The sequence below is a fragment of the Lissotriton vulgaris genome, chromosome 2_1 (assembly GCF_964263255.1).
Source record: "Lissotriton vulgaris chromosome 2_1, aLisVul1.2, whole genome shotgun sequence".
Taxonomy (NCBI): domain Eukaryota; kingdom Metazoa; phylum Chordata; class Amphibia; order Caudata; family Salamandridae; genus Lissotriton; species Lissotriton vulgaris.
Genome location: NC_141687.1, coordinates 1,469,795,882 through 1,469,820,515, shown reverse-complemented (window position 1 = coordinate 1,469,820,515; position 24,634 = coordinate 1,469,795,882). Strand labels below are relative to the sequence as shown.

Genomic DNA, 24,634 nt, shown 5'->3' with positions numbered 1-24,634 from the left:
ACCGGGACAGGAAGCATGTGATCCCGGCTCACCCACACCTCCTATATAACCATAAACATCTATAATAACAGTAATAATATGATTCAGGCCTCACATTTAATATGCAGCCCTTCGACTCCATATTCATATCTTTAAATACGAGCAGCAGCTTTCACCTTCAGAATTCACAGAAGTGCCACAGTCCCCTTCTCCATTGCCTCCGATACTTATACATCCCTCATTGCTCATGTAGTGCCGTGACTTACACTCTTCTCCCATCACCTTCTCTCCCCAATCCTTTCTGATCTCACAAGAGTACTTTATTGTTCATCCTTCTTACCCCTCACCTCAGGCTCCAATCCCCACATCCCATACAATTCACACAAGCCTTCCAGACACTCATCCCCCTTAAATCCGAGTACTCCCAACTCCACCTACTCCTCAGTCCACAAACCTATCAGTACACCACAATGCGATGGCAGCCATCTATCCCACAAGTAACCTATCCTTAGCCCCTTGGACTTTTCTCACAAACCACCACCTTGATAGTGCTTACTGGTTGCCTGCAGAAATGCCATATCCGCTGCTTAAAAACCCCTATAACCTCAACAACCTTATCACTATCAATGGTTTCCATTTCTTAGCCATCACTGAAACTTGGTTCACTGACTCATCCTCTGCCAACATAGCCAGTCACCTCCTACCAAGCTATAATATTCTACTAGCTAAGAGGAGGCGGGTTTACATTAGCCCAACACAAGTCCCTTCACTTCAGATTACTTGAGGACTCCACATTCTAGTCTTTTGAAGGCCTCAACTCCCTTTCCTTCTTCTTAGTGTGGCAGTACTCTATCACCCACCTAGGAAAACCAGGTCCACCTTCCAATCAGACATCCCAGATCTAGCTCAATTTGTTGTAACACTATCCAACCACGCCATACTCGGGTAAATGTTGCATATGGGCTGATACTCTTTCAAACATCTTCTGTCAATTCAATTAATTATTTATTCGATCCAGTAAAAACGATCATAAAAGCAAAAATAAAACATGATAAAACAGTACATGATTCATATTTCACCCGAGATAAAATTAATAGCCATTAATCTTTCCCACATATTAAACATAATAAAACACTCTTATTTCATAGACAACCCAATGGGGTGTTATGGAAAAATTTCCGCTAAGCGAGCCCAATACTGTTTGCAACCCCTTCTTCCTCTTTCTCATGCAAGCCTATAGGTACCTGGCTACCGACCAGCAGACCAGGGGATCAGATACAATTTTTACAAAAATAATGCGACCCAACATTGTTTAAAATGTTGTTGCTTTAAAATTATATGAGGTAGCTTCCTTTCTTTCTCATGGAGCCCGCAAAATAGGACTAAATGCAATTCAGTTTGTGTTGAGAGGTTGTCACACGGGTACACACTCTGTCAAAATATTATTGAAGACATGGGTGTCATCAACTTCAAGCATCCTGGGAATGGTTTCGGGGTATCACCCCTCACCAGCCAGGCCCCAGGATGCTTTATTTCTTGTCCAAGGAGGACCTGACCTGGCCTGGCAGTTCGGCTGGATTGTTCCCATGGGGAGCAGGCTCAAGATCTCTGTACTGGGAGAGAATGTTTGACAATGTTCAGCATGCCGTTCGTCATCTTTGTGTTGCTATAGTTCCTGGATATAGACAGCTTTAAGAAGACCTATTACTTCTAATTCATTACATTTATATAGAGTTGACTTTGGTCAGGCCTTTGCCTATGATTGGATGGGGTTATTATCCACCTCTCTTGCCTCCTCCTGATTCAATCTCTTTACTCCGTATTCTTATGTTTGTCCCACCCAGGAGCATTTAGGTTTCACAGTGTTTGATATGTTCAAATATCCTTCCACAGCTGACGTCAACCTTAACATTGCAGTGCATATTAGTATTTTCTCTCTCACACTCTCTTTCTCTCTTTACTTCTTCTTCCTATCTTCTTCACCTGATACATTTCTTTTCACTCCATCCTGTTCCCCAATCCCCATCTGTGTTCTCTTGTCACCCAGCAAACTCCTTAATGTTTGGCCAGCTGCCTAGTTGATGTCAGGTTGCTATCTTAAAATGCTTTTTAACTTTTTTCATTTTTTAACTTTATTCAGATGAAACATATCCATAAGAGCAAAAATAGTATAATCAATAAAACATACAAACACACAGCAGAGAAATAGTACATAAAATGGTAAAAGTTACAAAATTATTAAAATACAATCATACGATGTTCATCGAATTACGAGCTCGGATAGCAGTTTTCCAAAAAGCCCCAGCACAAATAATTAATTCATCATAGCCCAATGCAAGAATAGTTCTGTACGCTTCTCTATTATCACCATTAAAACATTTCCTTTAAGAATGGGAGAACTTTGTATATTGCACATAGTACCCACAGATAATAAAAAAATGTCTTAAAGATTGGCCCGAGCGCCTGTCACATTTACAGGGGAGCAATCAAGGTTAGCACAAAAATCCAAAGGAAAACATAATAGGTACTTTACCCAGCTAGTGAATGATCATTCTCAATGTTTAGGAATGTAGCCATGCTTGGTTTACTGGCCTCTTTGGCCACTCTATCTTCGTGATAGCTAGGGCTGCCTATACCTCCTTTTTACTTACGGTTTCCCAATCGTCACGTATATCAAAAACATGTCCATAGCTAACCCTGCGCAAACTGTTTTTTGACCATTTTAGGTTGGCTGTACGAGTGTGCATTTCTGCATGATGGTTAAACATCTATAAAATTGTTTTCATTTATTTGTAATAAATCTCATTCATTGTTGGCCACCCTGGTTGCGTATACATCAATGATGTCCATCTTTGAATGAGATTTGATAAAATAAAACCAAAGTGCATTCAAAGATGGCCACCATGGGTGGATTCCCACCCACAGTGTCCATTTCTAAAGGGCATTTATTTAAACATTACAAAATGTATTCAAAGAAGGCTATTGTGAATGCGTACACATCTGGAGTACCCATCTTTTAAAGTATGTTGTAATATTTTAAACCCTGTTCCAAGATGGGCCCCATGGATGCATGTGCAATTGCAGTAAGGCCAAATGGCTACACTGAAAGACCTATTGGCTTTGCCGATGCTTGCACTCCAGTATTTTCAGTTCTACTTGTCTAATTCTGTCCCTTTTGTTCTATATTCTGTATCTTATGTCATCCCTCTGTTTTTTCCTTTGCTTAGCCTCTTTTTTTCTCTTTTAGGTCAAGCCTACTAGGCATCACAGCAAAAGACCTATTGTCAGCTTAGCAACATCTTGCAGTGGGCTTAAAGCTAGCCATTGATTACAATCTGTTAGCTTCATTGGCAATCTCGTTTGCTTGCTTCTTATTCTATGGATCGGTATGTCCATCTTGTGTTTGTCCCTCCTCTAGAGCATAGCCTCTTTACTCGTGTCCTTACACTGCTCACTTTTAGGGGACTACTTTTTATTTTTGCATAGTTAATCCACCAAAAAGCATGTGCTTTCCAGCTATCTCACTAGTTTGCGTCTCTTGTCCTCTCCTGCTTGGTCTTGCTTTCTCTGGTATATCAGACTTTCCACCCTTCCCGCTGCTGTCTCTTGGTTTTTTTGTGTGTAAGCACTCAAAAATGCATGAGCTTTCCAGCGTTCTCACTTGTGTGGTTCCCCCACGTTCACCCCCCTCCTTCCATGTTTCACTTTCGTCTGTCCCTGCCTCCCTGCCTCCCTGCGCTCCGTGTTGCACTCTCTCTCTCCCGCCCTTGTGTGTCTCTCTCCCAAGCCCCACTCTGTTTTGCTCTATCATGTCCATGTACTTCTCTCACCTTCACCCCTTAAAGATTTGTTTTCTTTCAAACTTCTGCTGCGGGACTGCGCCACATGTGAAGCACACTTTCATGCATGTTTATTTTCAATTATTTGATTTACTGCTCTGCTGTTTTTCAGAGCCTGTCTTTGCATCTATAGCTCTTTAGTGAAAATAAACGTAAGGAAACAGCAAAATGAACAGAAGACACAGCTCCAATGTACTTTATTGAGATAACGTTAACTCGCATTCCCATTATGTGCAGCCGATGTTTCCATGTAGTACCTTTGTAGAGCGTGTCCGTTTCATACATATCTGTAGTGCTCCATATCTATATGCGGAAGTCATTTATTTTGTAGACAGATGAGTTTTACAACTAATTTTACAAAACAACGAGGTAACATCCATGTCATAGTTGAGATAAATACATACAAGCAGTATAGTAAATGTATTTTCAATGTTTTCTAACGGTCCTTGAGTCAATAAGAAGTCAGGTGCTTGAATCTCTGTAGAAAAGTTATTTATTGCACATCTATCCTTAATTATTAATGAGTGAAGACATCCAATGTGTTTCGCCCCCACAGTGATGAACTTCTTCAGGGCTGTAGACCACAATTACATATTCAGTGATCAGATAAACACATAATATCAATATATACAATTGAACCACAGAAAAAGTAGACAATGTACTGAACAATATCCATAAATTACAGAACAATATCAGTCCATCTTCATGTCTGGAAGTAAGAATTGGCAAATGACTATAAACGTTGGTGTATTGTTTATGCTCGATATGGGGGGCCCGGCCAATACTCCTGTCTTCCTCACCTTCCACCTCATTTATCAAGTTTTGAATGCTAATTTAATTGACTTTGTAAGGAAAAGCTTGCCATAATGAGTTGTGACTGAAAAGATCCACACTAAAGTCAAGATAAGTAATTTTCCTTATTTGTCCTTTCTAAGACTATAAGCACGTTGCTCTTTTGAGTGCAAGAGCATGGAGCGCTTACCTGATTTTACAACCAAATATTTTACAGAAAAACTTTTTGTAAATGTGTCCACTTTCTGAAAGTCTTGTAACTGTGTGTTATCCGACATCCTTTGGCTGTTTACGAAACAGCAGTAACATTTCTGAGATCTAACGGATACTCAATTGATTCGTCATTATGCTTTTTTTCTTTGTTAACATAGCTGTAAAATATGTATACATATATTGGCGAGAGCGTAGGTGCTGAACACACAATCAGGTGGAGTACCAAACCATCAAAATGCTCTGTGCCCAACTCTATCCTCAATTTGTATACTTGATGAACTCACAGATTAAATGTAGCTGGGCCCAGGATGTCTGCATAGAATTTAGCCTGCAGGAATACCAGTTAAAGTGCATGTTCCCATCAACATGTTAGGCATGCGTCGGTGGCGCATCAGTGAAATGTGGGGTCTATAGCTCGCGTGTGTGAGTAGCTGTGAAGCTGGTGTGGAACAGGTTCGGTGGGCGGTGACATCCCCCCGTTCGTCGGTTCAGTGTACGACGTGCTTGGCAGACACAAGTGTCGCCCCTGTTGCATATTCGGTGGGTGGCACCCTTTCCTGTGTTCCTTGTCGAGTGTCCAGTCAGTGGCGCTTGACCGCCGCTGTGTGACGGTGGGTGTTCACGCAACTGGTAAGAACAGGTGTGCGGAGTCTTTAACCTGGGGTTACGTGGGGGGGGGTCGGACATGAGGGGGGGAGGGGGGGGGGAAAGTGTACTCGTGGGGGCTGGGTCAGGGCAAAGTTGCTAAGATCCGTGGTCGGGCTGTTGTGTGGTGGAGGGTCCTCGTGTGTGTGGCTGATTGTTGGTCATGGCTTGAACGTCGGGGGGAGTCAGTGCTGCCTACATGGAGGGGGGGGGGCCAGCGTGGCGTGCGGTCCTGCCTATGGTGTCGCCGCTCGTGGGGCGCCTACCCTTCTCAGCTGTCTCTGCGTGAGCCCCCTGGCCTCGCCTTCCTCCCGCAGGGACCCCAGGATATCATTCCAAACATGTGCGATCGGGAACTGCCTCAAACCCGCTATCTCTTCACTTCGCAGTGCCGTGCCCTCTGCTCTGGCCCAGTTGAGAAAGGATGTGTACCAGTGTGTGGGGGTTGGTGGTTCTCTACTTTTCCAGTGCCTGGTGAGCAGGCGCTTGGCCGTGATAAGGCCTAGGTCCCAGAACCGGGCTAGTGTTTTATTTTGTTTAGTTCTCTTGTATAGCCCAAGAACGCATGCCTCCCACGTGTTGGGTAGTCCCGGGCCTGTGCTGTGCGTCAGGAGCGATGTCACCTCCCCCCAGTATGTGGACAGAGTCGGGCAGCTCCAGAGCATGTGTAGGATGTCGGCATCCAGCAGGTCGCACCTGGGACAGGCTGTGGTGTCTGTCGCGAAATACTTATTTATTCTGTCCGGCGACAGATACGCCTGATGCAGTATATACAATTGAATAGTGCGGAAGCGGGAGTTACGTGGGATGTTCACAGGGCTGGCTAGGACCAGTTTCCATTCTTTGTCTGTCCACCCCCTCCCCCGATGGGTCGCCCACTTGTCCCTGATCGGTTGTGTGGACCTCTGAGTGTGCATGAGGAGCGCCTGTGCCAGCCAGTGTGTAATGTGTGATCCCCTGCCCATAACATGCAGGTACTGGATCAAGAAATGAAGTTGTGGCTCCTCCTGGATGTCCCCCCAGGACTCCGTGTACTCCCGCACCACTGACGCGTGGAGCAGGAATTGCCCTGCTGGCAGGCCAGTGCTCACCGATAGTTCCGCAAAAGGAAGCAGGCCCCCGTCCGCGTAGAGGTCTCCCATTGTCTCCACTCCGGCGGCCACCCAGGGCTCCATGCTACGTGGTGACACCATCCCATTCCTCCGGGGGGTACCCAGCAGGGGAAGGGCGGGGGCATATGGTTTGACGTCCTTCGTCAACTTCAGGCAGCGAAGGAAACATTTGCGGGCTACGGCCACGTGCAAGGGCAGGGGGCGAGGCCCTTTGGTCAGCGGGTGAAACAGGGCACACACCTGCGGGTGTGTCCATTGGTGGTCCGCATTGGCGGTGTCGTCGAGGTGTGAGTCGCTAAGCCAGTACGTGACCCACTGCAGCTGTGCTGCCAGGTAGTATAACTCCATGTTGGGGACCGCCAGCCCCCCTTCCGCCGTCGGGGAGTACAACTTCGCCAGGGCTACTCGTGGGCGCCCTGTGTTCCAGATCAGGCCTCGGAGCATCACCTCCAATTCGCGGAAGATCCTTGTGGGGACATATAGCGGGACGTTCGCAAAGTGGTAGAGTAGTCTCGGTAGCGCAATCATTTTAGACAGAGCGATCCGGCTAGGTACATTCAACGGCAGGGTCCTCCAGAAGTTCATCTGGGCCCTCAGCGAGGACACGGCGCGCACCAGGTTGCCTTCCAGTATATTCTGCGGGTCTCTATAAATGTGGAGCCCGAGGTACTTGAACGTGGTCGGGTACCAGGTGAGCCGGGCGCCACCAAGGTGCACCTCACATTCCTCCAGGTCCGAGCTGAAGGCGAATACTCCGGACTTAGTCCAATTGACTCTGAGGCCCGATACCCCTTCAAATGTCCGGAATATGTCCGACAGCGTTGCAGGCACCGTCGTGAGGTCTCGCACATAGAGTAATAGGTCGTCCGCGTAGAGCGAGACTGTGTGCACCCCGTCCGCCAGTGGGATCCCCCATTCTACTCCCTTGTCCCTCAGTAGAGCCGCCAGGGGTTCGATCGCCAGGGAGAAGAGAAGGGGCGACAGGGGGCAGCCTTGTCTGGTACCCCTGCGCACCCGCACCGTCTCCGACAGCAGCTTGCCCGTCCTTACGCGGACGTTCGGTCGCTGGTATAGCAGTCCGACCATATCCATGAAGGCATCCCCGACGCCGAGTTTGTCGAGCACCGCTCCCAAGTACGGCCACTCCACCGAGTCGAATGCCTTCTCCAGGTCTAATACGAGGCACCCCGACCTCGGCCAATGTAATGTGGCCGCTTCCTGGACCCGAAAGAGACGTCGCAGGTTACGGGAAGTGCTCCTCGCCGGCATGAACCCGTTTTGGTCTGCATGCACCAGTGCCGGGACCTCTAGGGTCAGGCGGCGGGCCAGCAGGGAGGTGAACACTTTGTAGTCCGTGTTCAGCATGGCCAGTGGCCTGTAGGACCCCATGCACGTGCCATCCCTGTCTGGCTTCAGCAGCGAAACCAGGTTCGCCTCGTTTAGAGAGTTTGGGAGCGCCGAGTCCTCAATCGCGTGTGTGTAGAGCTTGAGCATCTCCGGGACCAGTACGTCCGAGCAGGCCTTGAAAAACTCGGCAGGCAGGCCGTCGGGGCCGGGGGACTTGCCGTTGGACATTGCGAAGATGGCTTCTCGCAATTCCTCTTGGGTGAATGGGCCCCCTAAGTCCTCCTGCTGTGCGTTCGTCAGAGAAGGCAGTTGGATGTCAGCAAGGAAACCCTCTATGGTGTCCGTTGAGACCCGCAGCTGTGACTTGTATAGGGCCTGGTAGTGCCCCACAAATGCCTGGTGTATCTTGCTTTGTGTGTACACGATCTCCCCTCCAGTTGTCCGAATGGCGGATACTGGTTCCGTGCGGGATTCCTGTTTGACCAGCCAAGCCAGCAACCTCCCCGGTTTGTCGCCATGTTGGTGCACCCTCGCTGAGTGGGCCGCGAAGTTGACGTGTTTCAGTCTCTCTAGTAGTGTAGCGTGTTCCTCACGGGCCTCCCGTAGCCGGTCACTCGCTCCGATCACTGCCTCTCGCTCCCAACGGAGCAGGTCCGCTTCCACCTTGTTTAGGTCCGCCTCTAACTTTTTCTGTATGCTCCCTTGTGTGCCCAAGCAATGACCCCGTATCACCACTTTGAAGGCGTCCCACTCCACATTTGGGGAGGATGCCGTGCCCGAGTTGTCGGTGAAGTACTGCGCTACTCGGGCCTGTAGGGCGTCTCTGAAGGGTGCGTCGAGCAGCAGGGCGGGTTGTAGCCGCCACGTGGGTATTGGTGGGTGTGGGCGTTCCCATGCTATCGTCAGCGTGTGTGGGTTGTGGTCTGAGTGTGTCCGGCCGAGGTATTGCGACTCAGTAATGTGCGGTAGCATTTCCGTTGTCACCATGAATCTGTCCAGGCGGACATGTAGCGTGTGTGCCCCCGAGTAATATGAATATACCTTGGTGTCCGGGTTGTGCGCGCGCCATGCATCCCTGAGGTCCCACTGTGTCGCCCATCTTGCGAACGCCTGTGCAACCCCCAAAGATGTAGCATCTGGCCTGGGTGGGGTCGAGCGGTCCAGCGTAGGGTCTAGCACTGTGTTGTAATCTCCTCCCAGTACCCAGGGGACTCCGTGCCAGGGCGCCAATTTTTCCGATAGGTGTGTTAGGAAGCTTCCCTGGTCTGTGTTTGGAGAGTAAACGGACACCAGAACTACTGGCTGCCCGTCCATCCGGCCCTTCACCAGTACATACCTCCCCCCCTGGTCTATGAGCACCTCAGACATTGTGAAGGGGGTGCCTGGCCTAACCCACAGTAGTGCCCCACGGGCAAACGATGAGTATTCCGTGGCGTACAACTGACCCCTCCACCTGCGCCGCAGTGCAGCCACCTCCGCCCCACATAGGTGTGTCTCCTGCAGTAGTGCGATTTGGACATGCTGCCTTTTCAAGTAGGAATATATCTGGTATCTGCGCGCAGGTGTGTGCATTCCCCTGATGTTCCAGGTGCATATCTTAATCGAAGTCATACTAGCGGCGTGTACTCCTCCCCCTCCCTCGTACAAACAGCCGTTCCACTAGAGGCCCCCCTCCCGCCATCCTCAGCATGTTCATCGCCACCCCTCGTAGTACACTTTGCATAGATCAGGTAGACATTAGGTGGGGGAAAAACAATAATCAACATTAACCAACTGTGGGCAAGACCCACTGAAATACCAAAGGGACCGTGGCGAAACGGGCCACCGTCCATAATCTCAATTGAGAGGGACAACAGTTCCAGTCTAAGGGGCAGTGCGCATTAGCACGGTTGAGGCTAAGAGGAAGTTAAGTCAGTTAAAGGAGTTCCGGCTCCATCCCCGAGCCTCAGGGTGCAGGCCGTTTGCTGGCCTCCGGCTGTGGACCGGCACTTGACGTTCCTCTGGTCCCAAGGAGCCCCGTTTGTGTGGACCCCGGCCTTTTTTCTTTGGTCTGGGGGGAAGGGTCACAGTTCTGTGCGATCTCTTGGCCCCAGTCAGGGAGGGCGCCTCTCCCCCCCAGGCCACACCCGCAGCCGGCCAAGGATAAGCACGGGTCAAGGGGCAACCCCACCATCATCAATCTCATCAGTCTTCAACGCCACTGAGGCAGTACTCACTGTGTCTGTGGTCCGCTGTCCATTCGGCAGGCAGGTGGGGTGGAGGAGTGCATTCCCAGTTGCACCCGGCGCTAGCTGCGCCCCAGCGTCTCGCCGGTCGTTGCCGCATCCCCCTCGCCTGGACGGCCCTGTTCCAGACTGCTTCTGTGGGGCTAGTGAATCAGGTCTGAGGTTTGCGGCGTGACCACCGGCAGGTCCACAGAGATCTGTGAGTTCGGGATCCCGTATATGGCTTCGTCGTCGTCGCTGGGCGCTGTCTGCTGCCCGTCCTCGGGGTGTGATTCCTGGGAGGGTGGGTTGCTGAGCTGGGAAACTTTCCGCATAGCGTCGCGTTGTTCCTGGAGCATTAGATCCAACGGGGGAGAGTGTCTTGACCCTCCCTCTGCCCGTTGGGACTGTTGCGTTCCGTGCCTCCGGCGGTGTCGTGGGCCGCGTCGCCTGGGCCTTGTCTCGCCCCCCCGATGGGTCTTGGGTGCCGCGTCCGTGCCTCCGTCCAGCCACTCGCTGACCTCCCCGGGGGTCCCGAAAAAGTACGTGTTGTCCCCCGCTACCACTCTCAGCTTTGCGGGGAAGAGCAGTGAGTATTTGAGGCCTGCGGTGCGCAACCTCCTCTTAACTTCCAGGAAGTCATGTCTCTGGCGCTGCACCTGGATGGTGTAGTCGGGAAAAAACATGATCGCCGCATTGTCTATGCGGATTTCGCCCATTTTCCTCGTTTCCCGCAGCACTGCGTCCCGGTCCCTGTAGTTCAGTATCCTGAAGAGTAGTGGCCTTGGGTTGGCGCCGGTCGTGTAGGGCCTGGTCGGCACTCGGTGCGCTCGTTCTACTACAAAGTGGGGCGAGAGCGCGCCTTCTGGCAACAGGGTCCATAGCCAGTCTTCCACATGTTGTGCAGGGTGGATCCCTTCCCATTTTTCCGGGACACCCACGAGCCTGATGTTGTTGCGTCTCGCCCTTCCTTCCGCATCCTCGGCCCTGTCTTCCAGGAACTCTACCCTGTTCAGGAGATCCTGCACGTGCTTGTCCGTTTGGGTGAGTTTGGGCTCTATCTCTTTCACTGTGCCTTCCAGGGCTTTCGTTCGGTCAGACAGCTTCCTGTGATCATCTCTCAGGAGGGTCAGGTCCACGGCCACGCCGTCTATCTTGGACTCCAGGGAGGTCCTGGTCTGCTGGAGCGATTGTTCCATTCGCTCGACGGCCGCCAGCACGCAGTCTAGTCTCGTGGCCAGTTGCTCGGCAGCCATTTTGTCGAGCTGCTTGTTCGTCTTCCCCTTCTGCGGGGCCCCACCAGTCCCGGTGCGGGTCCGCACTCCTCCTGACATGTGCGGTGGTGAACGGCCAGTGGATTGATCGTCTCCGTCGTTCTGGTGGCTCCCCTGGGACCACCCCCGGCCTGGGTTGGGGGCTCGCTGTTCCTAATTCCTCCCCGGCCGCGGCCGTCGCGTGGGGGGGCGGGGGGTCCGTCGGGTCTTCGCCCCTCCGCGGCCCCTGAGGTAGCGGGCGCTCCTGTGGTCCGGGTGTCCCGCGTGAGGCCGGTCGTTCCCTCCTGGCCCCTCTTCCTCCCTGCACGTGTGCCTGTGCGGAGGGGGGGGGGGGAGTTCGCAGATGCCTTTGCGTGTGTCTTCACTGCGGGGGGGGGGGAGGGGGTGATGCCCGCCGTGCCACCATCTACCGATTGCGGGCCTGACCGGTGACAGTGGCGGCGAGTTGTGTGTGGTTTCCCTGCCCCAGTCTCTCCGTGCCTGTACTTTTGCCTGTGGCTCCCGGTTGGCGCTGGTCACAAGGAGCCGTGGGGGGAGGGCACCCTCAGTGCGCTGAACGCCACGCCAGTTCCCTCAGCAGGGCCCGTCCGGGTCTCAGCGCCGCTGATGCGTGTGCTATGGCGTGTAGCTCAGGCCCCCGCCTGTGTCCGTCTCCCCCGTGTGTCGCCACCCCTGCGTGGGGGCGGGGGGGGCCGCTTCAGGCAATGTCCAGGGTGCGGGGGCCCTCTCACCTGGTCTCCCGGGTCCGCCGGTGTGATGGGAGCTGTGCCGTCAGGGTCGCGCCGCTCTCAGGCGTGTGTGCAGCAAAATCCGGGCAGTCGCATTGGTGTCACTCGCCGCCTCCGGCGTCACAGCTGTGCTCCGCCGGCCGATTTTTGCGCCACTCCAGCGCTGGCCCCACGCGTCTCTCCAGGAGCAGGGGGGGAAGCAGGGGTCAGAGTGTCCAGACGGTCGATTCCCGGTGTGGCAGGGGGTCGCGGCGATCCGGCTCCGTGTTGCGCAGCAGGGCCCTGTCGTCAGGCCAACGCCGCGGCCTCCCGTACTCCCCCACGCCTTCCGGCCGGCAACATGTCCCGCCAGTGGCCTTCAGGAAAGGTCGGTGCCGTTGTTTCGTGTCTCCAATTTCGGAACTCGGCCAGACTGCCCGGGATACTGCCGCCGTGGTCCGCCTGCTAATTCAGCCTGTTTCGAGGATTATTTGACGGAGAATCGGCCCGGGGAAGGGGAGCTCAGCTCGGAGCTCTACCCTTTCGCGTCCTCCGCCATTGCGTGCTTAGCCACGCCCCCTCAGGTCTACTAAACTATGATTGCTTTTCCAACTTTCCTATGCGTGGTGCTCATAAAGTTAAAATCAGCGATTATCTTTCAAATCAAATTCAGAGATGCAAGGTCAGTTTTATATTAATTCAGAGATCTCAGTGGTTGTGATCATGTTATGTTTTATTAGTGCTCTGAAGATGTGTCCTGGCTGTGTGAGCACAACATAAGAACAAGCATTGACAAAGCCAATAGATCTCGCCTCTGAGACCTATTGCCTTTCTCAGTTTCTGTATAATGTGTGTGATGTAAAGTGCCCGATACCCTACACTGGTATGAGTAGTGCTACAAAACAAATGAAATGCATGTGAAAGAGGAGCTATGGAAAGATGAAGGGCACTATTGCATGGTAGTAGTGAGGGTATCTTTGGAGAACAGGGTCTTTGGGGGGGGCACCATAAAAGATTCTCGCACAGGGTGCCACCGGCGCTAAAGCTGGCCCGGACGGCCTGTTATAGTATTAATTTATGTGGAGGTAGTGATATATAGCTGGAAGGTATCATTTTTGAGTGTACCCTACAGGTGTAAAGCCCTCTAGTTTTGGTGGTAAGTATATATATCCGCAGCGGCAGCTCCTCTGCTAATGTGGAGGATCGTCCCCCACTGCATTTTGAACAGTGGATAAAGGAAAAATAAAATGATAATAGCACTATGTTATTATCATTTTATTTTTCTGGTTTACAGGGCGGGGCTTGACAGTGTCACAGCCAGCAAAGGGAGGAGTGGTTGGGGGTACTTAAGTGCCCATGACGGTTTGGCCAGCCATCTTGGGCTGGAAACACAGACATGCTCACTGTGCGTGTTCCCCACCAGGCTATAATACACAGCCTGGTGTGGAACATGTACCGGCTCCCACTGCATGTCTGAGTGCCGAACTAAGGCGCTCAGACCAGTCACAACGCCGCATGCCTATGCGAGCCTGTTTGTGCTCCCTGCTTCAAGCAGGAACAAAAGAGGATGACGTAAGGTGAGGCTGCAGTCCGGCAGCTAGATTAGTTTATAAAAATGTATCTTTGTATTCCCCAACCCCCCCCCCCCACCTCTGCCCTGCCCCAACAGTCGTGGCCGGCATGACTCACTTGGTCCCGCAGGGGTGGGGGGAGAGGGTTAATTTATAATAATTTAAAGAAGTTTACCTTACCTTTGCAGCCCGATCCCTCGTTGAGTCGAGTCTCCTTCTCTCTCTGCTCCTCATAGGAAGCATGCACCCTCCCTCCCCTGCCCTCCCCTAAGCCAATCACAACTCTGCAATGGCAGCATTGTGATTGGCTGGAACACCGACCACACAGGTGTCAATGGGGAGGCCATTTTCTCCATGTAGGCTGCATGCAGCCTAAGATGGAGAACATGCTGAGTGCTCCAAACTCTGGGGCTGAACAAACAGTCAGCGCCCTCAGAGTGGGCAAGCCACTCCTCCCCTGCTCTAGAGAGGGCCTGACCACCCTCCCGCCCCCAACCAAACCCTTCTGCTTTCTCACAGTGCGAGAAGCAGAAACATAAATGGTATTTAAAATACCATTTTATGTTTCTGCTTCTCGCAATGCGAGAAAGCAGTGGGACGACGCTCCTCCCCCCACATGATTGAGCCTCCCCTGCCTCACCCTTGCTACTTGGTGGCAGCCTCCACTGTGTTTCCGACCAACTATACCTTTGTGAATTGGGCAGAATGTCTTCGGACGGGTAAAGACAGGATTTCCTTTTAACCGAGTAGACCTCAATGCAAGATAGAGTATAGCCTTCTGAGACGAAAAGGGAATTGTCCTCAGCGCATCTTTTTTCCTATCATGTTTCAAAGTTGATGTTCCCTAGCTGGGTCTAAATCCGAATTCTGGGGGGGCGTGGCCAAGATGGCGGGGTGAGGAGTCGCTTTCTCCCGGAGCTCCCGACCCAGCCCTAGCCTAGAGCCTTTAGAATCGCCTGTTTCCCCCCCCCTCTGCACAATACCGGACGGGGAAGGTGTGAGAACCAGCCAGGAAGTTTTGGGACCGGAGATTAGCCTTGCTGTGGCCCGGGAAGCGAAGGCTGGAGCGCGGCGCAGATCGGTGCTGATCGGCGCCGGAACGGAGGAGGACGGAGACAGCATCGGGGCGAGGTACAGGTCTCCGCCCAACGCCCGACGAAGCCTGCAGTAGCGCTGTGGGGGACAGTGGCGGAGCGTCTGGGTGCCGCGGCGGGGCTCGGTGACCCAGGAAGGTGTCGGCTGCCCGCCAGGACGCCCCTCCCCTTGGGGACGGCCCTTCCACGACTCGAGGCCGCGGCTGCGGCCTGGATTTCCGGAGGCCTGTGGGCCGGAGGGGCGGAGCGGCTGGAGACACAGCCCGAACAGGGGGCCTCGGAGAGGGGATCTGGGGCCAACGCCGACCGGAGTGCAGCGCTGGAGGTGTTTCCACGGGAGCGGCGCACACCGAGCCTCGAGCCTGGCTGGAGAGGAGGCCCGTGACTACGCCAGCATCGAGGGCAGTGTCGCGGCTGGTGGAGGTACGCAGACCCGCCGGGTCCACCCTGGAGAGTGAGGAGGGGGCCGGCGGACTGCTGTTGGACGCTGCGCCCTTGAGAGAAGCGTTGGGGCTGGCTGGCTGCCCGAGGACCACGACGGAGAAATACAAGTGAGGAGACAGGGGGAGGAGGCGATCCTGGCAGTGTGGGGCCTGCGTCACGAGGCCGGTGGTCAGGCTTCGGGCCTGGCACTTGCTCGCTATGCCCTCGTGGACTATAGGTGGTGTCCGTATTAAAGAAGGCATCCCCACAGCCTTGGTGGCCTGGCAGCAGAGCTCCTCCGTAGCGGGCTACGAGGTGCGATATAACCGGGGGGTCCACTGAGACGGTTGCCCCAGGAGAGAGAAGTGAGAGGCATCACCCGTAGCCACTCGGGGTTTGGCGGCTAAGAACAGGTGGAGGAGACCGGACCCGCAGCCATCGAGGTGGCTGGCCTGAGCGTGAAGGGGTCTCACGAGTCCATTGGGCACGAGGGCCTGTACGCACTGCACAGACACCTGGCTCCTCAGCTACCGTGTAGGGAGTGCCTCTGGGGATTGCAGCCTTTGGGGCCTTAGGCGGCCAGCCAGTGGTGGTGGGAGGACGCCGGACGGTTCCCCTCCCCCCCTGCGGCCGCGACACACGGCCTGTGGATTTGGGTGCTTCGGAGGAGCTGACGGACCGCGGGGCGGCGGTCACTGGCACGACTTGAAGAGTGGACGCTGGCGTGGGCCTTCTGGGGTGGTACACCCGGACAGAGAGCGGGCGGATCCCTATGACCCCATCAGGAAGAGACACGTGTGGTCAGAGATCGGAGGCCTGGTCGGCAGTGGGGGCGGTGGGCGGCGGAGCTGCCCGGCAGAAGGGATGGCGAACCAGAAAGGTGGTAAAAAGAATGAGCGCACGCTCCCGGAACTGCTTGGTAGGTCCCAGAACAGGGGGGACAGAAATCAGCCATCACCGAGCGCAGCGAGTGGCTCACACTCTGCAGGAGGCGGTGAGCCGCCGGTCACCAGGTCTTTCTTGGAGTCGATCTTCGGCACGTTGCGCAATGACTTTCAAACGCTAAAGCAGGAAGTGGCCGGGGAAGTCCGGGAAATCCGGAGAGAAGTGGATGGCCTAGGAGAGAGAGTGGCCACGATAGAATGCTCTACGCAAAGGCAGGACGAGGAAATCACGCAGCTACAGCAAGAAGTGCTGCGCTTGAGGGACCAACAGATGGACCTCCAGGCACATAACGAGGATTTGGAAAACCGCTCCCGGCGGAATAACATACGGGTCCGGGGAATTCCATCAGCGGAAGAGGGATCGGATGTGGCGGGATACCTACGGGAACTCTTCAGAGACATATTAGGCGAAGCGGCGGATTTCCCGATCAGGATTGATAGGGCTCACAGAGTGGGACCCCGGAGACGTGCTAATGCCCCACCCCCGGATATTTTGGCCTTTCTTCCTGATTTCCCTCTGAAAGAACAAATCATGATGGAGGCCCGGAAAACACCCTCATTGGCCTTCCGAGGGCACCCTGTGGCCTTGTACCAGGACTTGTCCACAATCACCCTACAAAAGCGTAAAGCGTTTAAAATTGCAACAGACTTCCTAAAGCAACATGAAACGCCTTATTCATGGGGTCATCCTTTCTGCCTTATTTTTAAGTGGAACGGTGAGGTACATCAGCTGAGGTCCCTGCAGGACACATGTGAGGTATTAGGGATCACCGCGGAGGAGGAGGACTCCGCCTCGCCGCGCAGGAGACGCACCTCGGAAGACGGATGGCGCAGGGTCTCGAGACGTAGAACATTGGCGGCGCCTCAGTGTCCAAGCTTGCCCACCATCAGGGCTGAAATGGCGAGCACCATTCAAGCGGCTGCGGGAGACACTGCGATGAGTGATGGTGTCGCGCTGACAGCGTGAGATTGCTCCGGGGGAGAACGACATAGCATTGCCGGTATTGCGGGCTTGGGGTCATGGAGGGTGGGGAGGGAGCGGAGGGTGGAAGAGTGTGGCTGGACGTCCACTTCGATACTTTACCACGGACTTGTCCGGATGGACATGGCTGGGACAATTCTTCAGAAGGTGTTGGGGGACCTGGAAGGGGAGGGGGTTGGGGGAAGTTGGGGGACCGGGAGGGGTGCGGGAGGAGGGAGAGTTGGGGAGTTGGGGGTCAGGGGGGTTGGGTGTTGGGTGAGGGGTGGGGTGGGTACAGTCCGTTCAGTGCTCTTGTTGCTTCCGCGAAGACCCGGTGAGGGTCATGTCGCTGCGAAGGCTAACACACCGCCCCTCCCTAATGTGGATTTGCTGCGTATATCACTTTGTTCTAACTCATCATGGCGTCCCTTAAGGTTGTAACCTTCAATGTCATAGGGCTTAACAACCCAGTTAAGAGAAGGGCAGTCCTGTCCTTGCTGGAGAATACTCAGGCTGACATTTGTCTCCTCCAGGATACTCACTTGCTCACACGGGATTGCCATAGATTACGATCACGCAAATTCCCCACGCAGTTCTTCTCATCGAACACCACCAAAACAGCTGGGGTAGCGATCTTAGTGTCTACTTTAGGGGTGAGGTATTACACAAATTCGCAGAGCAGAAGGGGAGACTCTTAGCGCACAGGTTCAAACTAGGGGCCCTGACATTTACCATCGGGACGATATACTGTCCGAATGAACAACAGGATAGCTTCCTGCGCTCAGCGCTAGTAGACATGACAGCATCTCCGGACAGACACATTATTTTGGGTGGTGATCTGAATATGGTGTTTGACTCAGCTACAGACAGGTCAGCCCAGCGGTCCCCACAGGCGGGGGAACTATCACAGCTGACAAAGTCCCAATTAATAGACCTGGATTTTCACGACCTTTGGCCCTACTTGCACCCTGCAGACCGGGACTACTCTTCCTACTCTCACGCACATAAGACATACGCTAGGTTGGACCACCTTATAGTTACTGGCCCAGTCTGTGCTTTGGCCACGACATCGTAGATGGGGGTCATTTCCCTATCGGATCATGCGCCGGTCTCGGGGAATTTTTCTTTGCCTGCTGATCGGGCTCCTCGCGGGGTCTGGCGCCTTAGAGATGCTCTCTTACATAGGAAAACAGTTGTGCAGCGCGTTACGGAGGCAATCAGGGACTTCCAAACACACAATGACAACTCGGACACCTCAGTGTCAACTCAGTGGGCCGCGCTTAAGGCGGTAGTCAGAGGGGAATTCATTGCGATCTCCTCGGCAGAGAATAGGGATCGGAGACAGAAACGGGACAAGCTCACGCAAAACGTCAAGGAACTTGAAGAGGTGCATCGTCGCACAGGGGCCCCCAGGATCTGGAAGCAGCTGAAGGCAGCGAGGAAACTCCTGTCCTCTTTAGATATGGATAGGGCGGAATACGCGGCGCTGCGGCTGAAACATGCTTATTATACGGGGGGGATAGGTGTGGTCGCCTCCTGGCGAGCAAACTCAGGGTGGCCCACGAACGCCACCGGGTGAAGGAGATCACGGTGGGGAATGGCGGGATGGTCTCAGAGGACGCACAGATAGCCGAGGCCTTCCGCTGTTTTTATGCCGACTTGTATACAGGTGAGGGCTTGATGGCGCAGGAGACGGAGGACTACCTAGACTCGGTCACCCTCCCGTCCCTAGCACCGTCCCAAACAGAATATCTGGAGAGGGAGATCTGGACTGAGGAGGTTATTGCTGCCATCTCTAAGCTTAAACACGGTAAGGCCCCTGGCCCAGATGGCTATACGGCGCTCTTCTACAGAACGTTTAGTGCCACGCTGGCGCCTATACTGACGAAACTATTTAATTCCTTCTCCGAACCGGGGGCGATCCCGCCAGATCTTTTGCAAGCCACGGTGTCGGACATACCCAAACCCGGGAAGGACAGGGCCCAGTGCAGCTCGTACCGACCGATCTCCCTTTTAAACGTTGACCTCAAACTGTACACGGGAATTTTGGCGGCACGCCTAGCGCTCCATCTGCCGGGTCTGGTGGAATCGGATCAGGCCGGCTTTGTGCCCGGGAGGCAGACGGTGGATAACACCAAGAGAGTGGTACATATCTTAGAGAAGGCATCTCGGGTTCCCGGGGAAAGAATGCTATTGTCGGTTGACGCTGAAAAAGCGTTCGACCGGGTGCACTGGCCTTACTTAGAGCGGGTACTGGAGAAGATGGGCATCGGTGGGAAATTTCGCTCCTGGGTGTTTAATTGCTGCCGGTTCCCATCGGCGGTGGTGCGGGTGAATGGCTGTAGTTCTCAGAGGTTTAGTATTGAGCGAGGCACCAGACAGGGGTGCACGTTATCCCCACTCCTCTTCGCTCTGTATATGGAGCCATTTGCCCAAAGGATATGGCAGAACCCGGACGCGATCGGCGTGAAAATGGGAGGATATATTCACACGGTCAGCCTCTACGCAGACGATGTGATACTGACCTTAGAGGAGCCGAGGCGTGCTTTGCCTGCGTGCGCTGACGAACTAGAGGCCTTCTCTCGGGTGGCGGGGTTCAAGATGAACATGGGGAAATTGGCGGCCCTAGATATCTCTCTTATGCCTGCGACGCAACGGGAATTACAAGACCGCTTCCACATGCCGTGGTCGGCCCGTCAGGTCCAGTACTTGGGTATTCTGCTAGCACCCACGCTGCAGGCAACGGTGACAGCTAATTATGCAACTCTAGGTAGAAAGATTAAAGAGGAACTGCGGAGATGGGGTAAAGGCTTGATATCCTGGCTTGGGAGAGTGGCGGCAGTTAAAATGACGGTCCTCCCCCAGGTCTTATATCTGTTCCGGGCGTTGCCGCTGCAACCACCTAAAGGTTGGATTCAGCAGACGCAGACGGCCTTATCCCGCTTCGTTTGGCAGGGCCGCAGACCTCGGATGAAGAGGGCTCTCTCCATGTTGGCGCCGGAGTCGGGGGGACTGGGTGTCCCAGACTTGCGCAAATACTTTCAGGCGGCGCAGCTGAGATACCTGGTGGAATGGAGCCGGTGGGAGTCAGACAAGCACGGGCTCTTCCAGGTCCAGGGGGTGGCAGGCCGTCCCTTGCAGGAAGTGCCCTTTCTGCGCAGAACGCATTGCCCTCCGAACCTCTATGCATCTTTTGTTACGCGGGTCCCACTGGGAGTGTGGGATGTTACCAATCAGACACACGAGCTTACCACATTTCCCTCTCCGTTTACACCTATTGCGGACAACCCTGACTTCACGCCGGGGACTGCCCCGGGTGCCTTTACGCACTGGCGTGCAGCCGGATGCAGGGCTCTTTTCCATCTGTACGGGTCGGAAGGGGTCCTCCCTTTTCAGAGTCTCAAAGAGGAATATCGGTTATCAGAGACGGACAGGATGCGCTACTGGCAGGTGCGACACTGGGCTTTACAGCCACAGGTACGAGACTCTGCTGACAGGAAGCTGCTGCCGTACGAGAAGTGGTTGGTGACGCGCACCTCGGATGCAAAACTAATTACGGATCTTTATAAGATGTTGCAACCCTCCCCACCCACTTTCATAATCCTGGTAGGGAACGCTGGAACAGGGAGCTGGGTAGAACATTGAGCCATAAGGAGTGGGACCAGGTCTCGTATCGTGCACGACACTCCGCTTATCATGTAGGACTGACTGAAACATTCACCAAGGTATCTACATATTGGTACTATACCCCGGAACGGTTACACGAGATGAATAGGCATATTGATAAAACCTGTTGGCGGGAGTGTGGGCAACCTGGCACTCTGACACATGTTCTGTGGGACTGCCCGCTATTGCTTCCTTATTGGAGGGAGGTGCTTGATGAGATCGACGCCCATTTTGAGATAGAGTTGCACCCGCTTCCCAGCATACGTCCTCTTGGGCTTACCTAATGGATTGATGTATCCACTGAAATCACGCATGGGGCAGACAAATTGCCATAGCGCTAGGCTCGGCGATTCAAAACATCCTAATACACTGGCGCACTACCACTGTTCCGTCCATTACAGGTTGGCTGCACAGATTGTGGCATGTCCTGGGCATGGAGAAACTGTCACTTATGATGGCGGGGGAGGTGGAACAATTTGAAGAACTATGGCAGCCCTTCCATGCACTACTAGCCACCGAGTTCAAGGAACTAACCTGTCCAAGATACCTAAGATTATTGAGACTCACACCACCGATCGACTACACTGCTTAACAGCCATTACACCTGGGGGCATGAGAGGGGAGGGTCGCGGGCGGATTCAAGTACATTTAGCTGAGCAGGGCACTGGACGGGGGTGGCAAGGGAGGGAGGGAGGGACAGGGTGGGGGGGAGTTGGGGGGGACAGTTTCTAGAAAATGGGGAGGGTACAGAGAGCCTTTTTCTACCTCAGGGTATTGTTAATGTTATGCACATGGATGCGGAGCTCACAAAGCCCCTACTACAGTTGCGTGGTGTTTGACACTACTTTAAGAGGGGCTCCCGGGCTTACAGCACTGATGTCATTGCTTGAATGTTTTTTCTATCTGTGTACTCCTTCAATAAAATACTTTAAACCTAAATCCGAATTATGGCATTATATTTTTTGTTGACTCGGGCAGGCAAAACATTATTTTCCTGGTCAAAGCCTTATTGAAAGCTTCTTTTTCACTGTATTATCTTTGCGGACTCCCGCTGCCTTGCTACACTTAACTCCTTCTGCCTAAAGTGATAAAGCGGCAGTGACCTCATGCAATGAGGACGGTAATTAACTTTAAGCATGGCTTTCAAAATGCCAATTAGATTGACTTTATAAAGTGGAAGAATATGGATGGTTCATTCGTTCTGCAAGCTGAGTCGAGGGACCACAGAATAGATGTTGATCACTTATCTGGTTTCCAGTGCCAGCAGAATAAAATGAAAGGATTTGTAATTACTAAACAAGCTAATATCACACAGGCTTCCCACTTACCTTATTAGCAGAGTAATTCGATATCGCCTAGGCTGGGCCTTTCAGTCACCTTCGAGTAATCTTCTAATTGATGATTAACACAATAGGAGGCATATTTGCCCTTTTTCTGAGGAGGCCAGAGTGAAATACATTCGCCATTAGTTTAAGGAGCGACTCTTGGAACTCCTAGATGCATCAAGGTAAAATCCGCTCGCAAAGGGGCAGATTCTCAGAACCTGCCCCTTTGCGACCGGTATTTTTGCATTTGGGATGCATCATCCCAAATGCAAAAATCGCAAATTAAGAAATCGCAAAATTGCGATTACTTGCTTTTAAGGAATCTCAAATTGAGATTCCTTAAATGCAATGCATTAAAGTTTAAAAAAATAGCGATTTCGCTAATAGGGCTCGCAAATTACCATGAAGTTGAACTTCATGGTAATTTGCAAAAACTTTGAAAAATGCACTAAAGTGCATTTTTCAAAGTTTCATGCTTCGCACACACATGCCCTAAGGGCATGTGTGTGTGCAACATATGTGCACAGATCAATTTCAGGGGTGCAACAGGGTGTCCTTTGGACACCCCTGCACCCTTGAAATCGCATTCTCAATTTGTGATTCGCTAATTGCGATTCGCAAATTGAGAATGTCTTCCCATCAATTCCTATGGGCCTCTAGGCCCATAGGAATGAATGGGGAGGTATTGCTTAATTGCGACTCGCAATTTGCGAGTCGCAATTAAGGAATTTTAAGAAATCGCTATTTTTTTAGTGATTTCTTCATGCATTGCATTTTGCTATTCCTTAATAGCGAATCGTTATTTTTCGCTATTAAGGAATAGCAAAATGGGTTCTTGATGCATCTGGGGGCAAGTCTTTCAAAGATTTTCGCACTGTTATCAGTGTTGTGTCTGCAGATGAGATTGTTGTCAGCACCAAGAGACAGTCTGGTCTGTCGGTTTGTTTGGGCTTTATAAATGCTACAACTCGGTCAGATGATCTTCTGGATCCCGCTGTGCTTCAACCAAATGCTTTTAGGGGAAAAGACACAAGTTGTGTCCCATTCTAAGCAAATGCATACAGCACATTTATCGTCCGCTGACATTTTCTGTTTATTACTAGATGGCCTCCGCTACTTAAAACAGACAGGCATCTAGTGTATGGGAGTAAAGACACATCGATGTGTTGAGTTGAGTTACAGCAAGGTATTTTTTCATTTCTGCGACAAGAGCTTGGATGGTGAAAAAGCCCTTTGGAAATTCAGCCAGTTATATTGCAGTATATCACGTCTGAAAGGTTGCTCTCTTCTTTTACTCTTTTTCATCCCAAATCTCACTTAAAACTTTCCCATCTCTCTTGTCCACCTTTGGAACTGCGGTTGTCTTTCCCTCAGTATATTTTTTCCAAAGCCCAGTCTTCAGCTGTCATCTCTCCCCTATTTCACTGGATACACTCACACCCCCACCCCACCCCCAACACACCTTCACACATGACCTGTACCTTTTGGTGTTATGACCAGTATCCAGCTCTCATGCAAACCACTAGCACATTCCATGGACTGTTCAGGAATATTTTCATACTTATATAGAATATGCACACCCAAGTCAGGTGTAGCATCACTATAGGATGGTAGCTACAGGAAGCTCACACTTCCATTTTGAATTCCTAATGTGCTTTGGAATTCACCACATGAGCAGTTTCTTCTTACTTTTAGGTCTGGACAGACGCCAACTTGACAGAGTTTAGTCAAAAAAAGAAGCACGCATTGGAAATGCCATTAGGTCTGGCTAATAAATGAAAGCACCTCATCAGTCATTGATGGGTATACGCACTCAATATGTCACCATAGGTGCACTCTGCCACATATCCTTGCACTCATGCATCCATTCACCCACCTTTTGCATCATTCTTACAGTCATCAACTTACTCAACCACAATAAAGCGCACACAGAAACGCAACATAGACATAGAGGGAAAATGCTTGGAGTAACAAAATTAAACATAGTAGTAGGTGGCCAGATGAGCAATGGTATAGTACATAGTATATTGTTGATTTAAAGTTGCAGTATAGCCACCACAATTGAGATCACCATTTTGCCCATATGAGAATGGTAAAACAAAATAATACACTAAGGACAGTACCATTCCATGGTGATCGCCTGATGATTGTAGTATGTAATTCCATTTAGTTTAGTTGTCTTTTTGTGAAAAGGGCAAGTACAAATTTCAGTGCGTAATAAATAGTCATAACAACCACTTAGCCAGTGAAGGAGCAGGAAACGTAGTGTCTATATGTGGATTGGACAGTGGCTTGCATAGCTGGGCTACTAAAAAAAGGCACGAGAAGCAGACAAAACTCCAGCCACAGAATTAAACGACCACATTGTACTTATTTGGGTTCTCCTGTATTAGAAAGAGTGTAATGCTTTAATTCAATTGCCTTGTTGCAGTTTTCCATTTTGAGCTGAATGCAAACAATTCTCTCAATTGGCTAATATAGTGACACAGTGCTTTGTTCGTTTGGGTTGGGGGATTCTGCGTACAGACAGAAGCGATT

At 52.1% G+C, this 24,634-nt stretch overlaps 1 protein-coding gene across 1 annotated transcript in view; it reads left to right on the top strand.

Moving 5' to 3' along the window:
- The window catches only part of CFAP221 (cilia and flagella associated protein 221), a 663,664-nt gene that overhangs the window by 533,416 nt on the left and 105,614 nt on the right, over window positions 1-24,634 (top strand). The gene's annotated exons all lie outside the window — the stretch shown is intronic.